Source organism: Setaria italica, chromosome VII, assembly GCF_000263155.2.
Source record: "Setaria italica strain Yugu1 chromosome VII, Setaria_italica_v2.0, whole genome shotgun sequence".
Taxonomy (NCBI): domain Eukaryota; kingdom Viridiplantae; phylum Streptophyta; class Magnoliopsida; order Poales; family Poaceae; genus Setaria; species Setaria italica.
The window spans coordinates 19259793-19266818 of record NC_028456.1 but is presented as its reverse complement, the minus strand read 5'-3'; positions in this window follow the sequence as shown (position 1 = coordinate 19266818).

Genomic DNA, 7026 nt, shown 5'->3' with positions numbered 1-7026 from the left:
GGATTGGGCAGTGGAGGAGGACAGAGCCAAGCAGAAGCGGGGGCGATAGGGGAGCTCAGGTGTCCACCATGGTGTTGGATGGGGTACAAAGCACGGGTGTCGGGAGGAGAGAGGGTGAATGGATCCGGACCATTGATTCAAGATCTAAGGGTTGGGAATGGCGATTGATAGATAACAAAATCATGTCTTATCATGAGATAGACTCGTATGATTTCTATTTTTAAAGGAAGTTGCTATATATTTTAGGTATCTTAAATTTAACATGAAAACCCAACTTTTGAAACATATAAAAAAACAACAAATGCAACATTATGTTTGATATCCATGTACGCCATCGAGAACACATCTACATTTATAGAGAACATCATCTGCAACATTAGACAACAACGGTTGGAACATACAATACATCGCCTAAAACAATCTACAATATCATACACCTAAAGTATAAGAGGTGTTTTTTTCTATAAACAAAAAAGCAAAGTGTCTCGTTTTGTAAATTACTAAGTTGCTTATCCCAAAAATTTGATGTGAAATCAGCAAGAACTACAACAGCCGATGGTAATGCAAAACTTTACTCGCTGTTCCTACAGAGGTGTAACTAACTAGTAGGTTCCAAGGTTATAGCATTGGAAGGAGGAACATCAACATCAACTATCCGTCTATCCCTAATGTTTTAGAGAGAAAAAGGGGGCAGGTGTCAAGCGGGATTCGGAAAGGTTGATAAGCGCCACACTCTTATAAATTGCAAAGCTTCAACGTCTATTTATCAATCCAAAGCGATGTAGCTCCCGACATCTACTTCAAATGCATTTATCTAATGTTTGGATGCATGTTGTAAGAGTATAAAGGCCACGAGGAAGAAGTCTATTTCCATTATTATACCTTACCTACATGCATGAGTAGCTAGTTTTCTTGAATCACTCACATATTTCCATCGCTTTTCGACTTTCGACCTCTATTAAGTTCTCTTGCGTCCAAATTCATTCCCCCGTCAAGAGAGATGAGGCATTATTAGGTTAAGGAGAACCATATGCATGCACCCATGAGGCCATTATCCTCCCTGACCTACACTTTCCTCATCCAACGGGATTCACCACAACCTAAGTATTTTAGCACCAAGCTCCCGATGATTGTCCCCTAAGGCCCTAAGCATGTGTTTGGTTCTGAGGATGGGACGGGACAGGACGATCCCACTTTTAGAGCTGTTTGGATGAGAGTCAAGTGGGATGGAGTCATCCTCTTAGAGGAATTCCTCTAATACCTGGGATGACCCCGTCTCTCCAAATCGAGAGGACAGGGTCATCCCCCTTGGACGTTGTTGCTTTCCATCGCTAGCAAGTGGGAGCGGGAGGAGGAAGGAGAGAGCAGAGGCTGGAGGACCGGCAAGATGGAGCTTGAGCGGCCCTCTCCGACAACCTGGGCTTCTTCCTCACGGTCACCGGCAGGGAAAATAGTGGGGACAAGTTGCGTGGGCGAGCTCGGGCGGCCACTAGCTGGGGCAAGCAACGGCCACGGGCGGGGACAAATGGCTGGGGCAAGCTCTTGAGGCCACTGGCCGCGACGAGTGGCAGGATGAGCTCGGGCAGCCCCCGACGAGAACGAGCGGTAGGACTGTGATCAGGCAGCCACCGGGCGAGGCGAGCTCGGGCGGCCCCCGACTGCGACAAGCTATGACGGCCATCGAAGGGGAGGGTGGCAGGGGTAAGCTTGGGCGGCCCCCGGCGGAGATGAGGAGCAAGAACGAGCTCGGGCGCCGCCTCCTCCTTTGCAAGGGGAACTGCTCAGGTGGAAGAAGATATGGTGGGAAAAAAAGAGGAGGATGACATGTGGGGCCACGAGTGATAGATGGGCCCCACCGATTACTATAGTTAACGGTGTGAAATTGACATCCATCCCATCCCTTTCAATCCCTCGTACAAAAAATTAGGATGGACCCATTCTGTGAACCAAACATGAGGTGGGATAGTCCGGTCCCAAAAAACTACAAGATCATCTCATCCTACATCGTCTCCAAACCAAACACACGCTAACTCTAGTATCGCACTTGTAGAGGTCATATCAGCCTTGGTGGCTTCCACTCCCCTATCATTTTTCCTAGGTGCAAACGGCAATGATGTGGCACAGTTGCGTCAACAATAGTGATGCTAGGTACGTAGAACTTATGAAGCTCCAACGTGTAAGAAGCTAAAACAACGTGCATTTTGGAACGGACCTAAATTTGGAAACGGAAGGAGTAAACAATTGCAGTTTCATCAGAGACGAAGAAGAAAATGATTTACGATGATGTTACGACGCGGATGAAATATTTTCTTATGCAACTCTTGCTGTGCGTCGTCCATTTTGTCACTGCGCGGAGTCGAGCCGACGCGCGGCCTGTTGTTGCGGGCTCCGGCTGCTTGGTGCCTTGAGCGGCAGCTGCCGAGGAGACGAGGACAAGCCCGACGGCCGCAGCAGGCCGGCCGCGATTGCCCCCCGGCCCCGGCGGATCACTCGGAACGTGCGTGCCATTTCCCTCGCTTTTGGCCCGAAAACGAGGCAGCACATTAAACCCAACCAACTTCGCACAGTGAAGCGATCGGCGCGGGTACTGGGCGTTACAGTACCCCGCAAGGACTTGCGATCATAGAGGCTGGCACTACTCGCTGGTGGATGCCGATGGGGACGGGCGGCGCGGCCGGCCGGGGCTCGGTTTTGTCGACGGGGCTAGCTGTGCCGTGCCCCGCGCTGTAGCACAGCGGCGCGGCGGGCCATGCTGTCCCCGTTAACTCTCGCTCGCTGGCCCGGCCGACGCGGTGTCAAAGCCGAGATGGAAGCGGTTCTAGAAGCTGGCCAATGCTGCTGGCCCCGGAGGCCAGAGCAAGGTCGTAATGGGCGCCGCCGTACACGGGGCAGGGCATTCAACGATCGATCATCGATTCACCCCGGGAAGACGCCAAGACGGAACAGCTTTGTTTACTCACCCTGTCATCCATCATGGTTACAAACTGGGGAGCCTGGACCAGCTTGTTTTTGGCGAGCGTGGAGGGAATTGAGTAGCGAGCAGAACCGCCGGCTGGCGTCCGTCGCTGGTCCATCATCCATGTTCCATCACTCCTCTCAGAGTCTCACTCCCCTGTCCTGTGTGTGCACCTGAGTGAGCGACTTTGCGTCCGGTTCCATCCAATTCGACCGACGTACGAGCAGGCCCATCTCCAATCCAGGGTTCAAGCCTTTTGGGCCGTGCGTAACGAAGGCCGTTTGGGCATGTGCTGATTTCTCCCTTTTTCTAACCTTAAATTTTATCATGGACTAATTCCTTTATCTAAACAAAATCATGGAGTAATTGCTATAATTTTTCATGTACTCTTTTTTTTTGCGAAATATTTTTTCATGTACTCATTTAGGTGGCACATGATCCATGTGGCCTGCAAGTTGGGCTAAGCCCATTCCAGCTTATAGCCCAATACCGAAATACAGATTCTGGACCTGACAAAAAGGCCAATGCATGTCTCAATATGCAATAGTGAACTATGCTCTGCCGAAAGGTGATACAGGCTTTCCCCTGCACATACCTTGGTTTACCACTACGTATCAGAGCCTTGAGAAGAATAGATGTACAACCACTCATTGATAAAGTTGCTGCTAGATTGCCAACATGGAAGGGGAGACTGATGAATAAATCTGAAAGAGTAGTACTGCTCAACAAGCTGCTCTCATCCATACCAGTATATTTCTTATCAGTAATTCCCTAAAGAGGTGGGCAATAAAGAAGATCGACAAGGTGAGGAGAAATTTTCTATGGAAGGGGGAAATTGAAGCAAATGGGGGTCATTGCTTAGTAAAATGGACAAATGTACAGAAGCCAAAAGACTATGGAGGGCTGGGCACATTGGAACTCAAAAAATTTGGCAGAGCTCTCAGGCTTAGATGGATTTGGCAACAATGGGTTGATCCAAACCGACCTTGGGAAGGAAGTGAAGCACCAGTAAATGAAGTAGATCTTCAACTTTTCAGAGCAAGTACACATGTGCATATTGGCAATGGCCAAAGGGCTGAATTTTGGAATGCATCATGGCTAAATGGACAGGCCCCAAGAGATATAGCTCCCAATCTGTTCAAGTTGGCTTGGAGAAAACACAACAAAGTTGAGGAAGAACTAACAGCCAACAATTGGACTAGAGGTCTGTGGAGAATGTCCACACACAATGAAATTGCTGAATTCATATATTTATGGGAATCGTTGCAGAACTTAACTGACCAACCTGATCAGATAGTTTGGAGATGGACACAAGATGGGACCTATACAGCAAAGTCAGCTTACAGAATTCAGTTTTAGGGATCCTACTGCAAGTTTCAGCCACAAACAATTTGGAGAGCACAACCTGAAGGGAAATATAGACTATTCACATGGCTGCTCCTCCAAAGAAAAGTATTAACTGCAGACAAACTTCAACTCAGGAACTGGCCATGCAATCCGGTCTATTCTCTCTGCCAAGGAGCTCCTGAAACAGCCACCCACATGTGTCTCCATTGCTCTTATACTATGCAGGTATGGCAACACGTTCATTTCTGGGCACCAAACCTAGTGACACTACCAGAACCACACGAAGGAATCCAAAGATGGTGGAGGAGGTCCATGCAATCGGCCCCTAAAGACAAAAGGAGAACGATAGCAGCATTACTGATGTATACGTGTTGGAATATGTGGAATGAGAGGAATCGTAGAATTTTCCAAGGCAAATTGGCTTCCCCATTCGTGGTTTTCAGTTTCATTAAGGAAGAAATCAGCTGGAGACAAAGAGCTTGTGGCGCGCCAATGATTACTTAGTTTCCATGTTAAGTGGCTCATGCAACCCGAGTACTGAGTTTGATCTTTTTCATGTAATAAAACTATTGTAACATTGTACTTCCTTTCTCTACTTATATGATATGGCAGAGCTCCTGCCCTTAAACGTTCAAAAAAAAGGTGATACGGGCTCGTCCTGTCAAATTCTGCTGACTAGTTGATGTCATAACAGAGTCTGATGCTATTGGCAACAATTGACACCGTGCTCACTTGCTTTTGCTTTATTCGTTAATTTTGTTGAATGCAGCTGAGTCGTTGCAGATTCAATTGTACTCTGAACCCTTGTACCTCCTTCCGAAATTGTTGGCCTGTTCGCTTCAGCTTATCAGCCAGCTTATCAGCCACCGAACAGTGTTTTTCTCTCACAACAAATCAGCCGTTTCAGCTTTTCAGCCGGTTTATAAGTCCAGTCGAACGGGGCTTGTTGTAGCTGTCGGTGTTCCTCGGCCTTGCAAAATGCCTGTGCACAAGATGCGTGCTTAGGCCATACTGTCTCTGCTTCGTGTCATGCTGCCTGAGCAGCCGTCCGAATGTGGCCTTGCTTTGGCGACCTACCGTATCGTCTCCGGGTCCAGGGGTCGTGTTGATCACGAACTGTAGAATATATGCCTCATCATCCAGTTCCTTTAGCTGGAGTTAGAGCATTTCGACGTGCAAGCCGTGTGTGCTCAAGATTACTTACGTACGAAGAACATTGGATGCTGCACGTGAATCAGTGCACCTGAATTACAGCTTTATTGTGCGCATGCATTTGCGATTGCTGTTCAGGCCACACAAAGAAGGAAAAAAAGGCTGCATTTGCTCCCATGTTGTAATGGTAATACTCCAACCTGGGACACCTTTCTGCAGTTGCAAATTGCCATGGACGAAACATAAAGGCTGCGTGCCATGAATGGCCGAGCATATCGGATGGCTACTTCTCACTGAACCTAACCTACCTGACAGAAAAGTGACATGGAGTCATGGAGTATGTAGCATCGTAAAGCAGGTAGTATTGCATAAAGTTTTTGTCCACGGCTTTGGATTGGTTGGTAAATTGCATGGGAAAGCTGCCACGAACAGGAAACGCCAGCGAGACCAGCGAGAGGGAGTTGTAGCTATTCTGACTTCTGAGTTCTGACCGCCCTCAAGTCTGCACACTTGGCAAGCACCTCACGAATCATGAAACTGGAAGGGCCATGAATTTGATTTCTACGTCACACCTTTGCAAAACATAAAAAAATGATTCACTCTGTCCCCTCTCTTATCCTCACAGTAATCCCTCCTCTCCGTCGACCTTCACGCCGGCGGGGGACGACTGCTGGATGGCAGCGCCGCCCGCGACGGCCTCGGCGCGGCGTCCGGCCAGCGGCGCCCCGCGCGTGGGAGCGGCGCGGCGGCCCCCATGAGGGTGCGGCGAGCGGCGGCCCCGGCCCGTCCCTGCGAGGGAGCGGCGGCCCCCTGGCAGCGGAGGTGGAGCTGTCGCGTCTCCCGGCGGTGGAGGAGGTGGTGCGGGCGGTGGAGGCGCGGCGCCCGGCGACGACGAGGGAGGGGGCGCGCCGCGGGCGTCGGGTCCCCATGGCGCGGCCCGGCCGCCACACAGGAGAAGCCTCGCCGGAGGGAGGGAGAGAGAGAGAGAGACAGGTGGGGAGTGCGGGCCGCACGGGAGACTGAGGAGGGGTATTTTTGGTCTTTGGTGGTTTAGCCAGCTTTAGCCGGGTTCAACCCGCTAAAGAAATCCTGTAATTTAGCCAGCTAACATTTGGAAATCAGAATTTTATCTTGCATACACCATTTCAACTCAATAGGCCTAGAGAAAGTAGGCCGAGATGGTTGTTGGAACCATGATGGAGTTTCATCAGATTGTTGGAACCACGATGGAGTTTACTTCAGACTGGGACTTCTTTAATTATCTGAGAATTGGCATCTGGCAGCAACAAGCAAACGCGTGGCGATTTTTATCCTTGTCTTATGAGACGCCAGCGGCCGTGGCAATTCTGCGAGAAGCAGTCCGTGTAGCCAAGCGCATTTCTTAAAGTAGCGACTAGAGATAATGTGGCGAAGGTTGTATGGCACACGGGAGCTGATCGACCAAACATAAATTACGCTCTTACAAAATGGGCAATCAACATCTGCGATGGCTATGGATGTGGGCAGTTTCCTCAAGAAAATGACTGCAATCGTGCGGCACTTACAGAAAGTTATTTCATCGCTATCTCCAC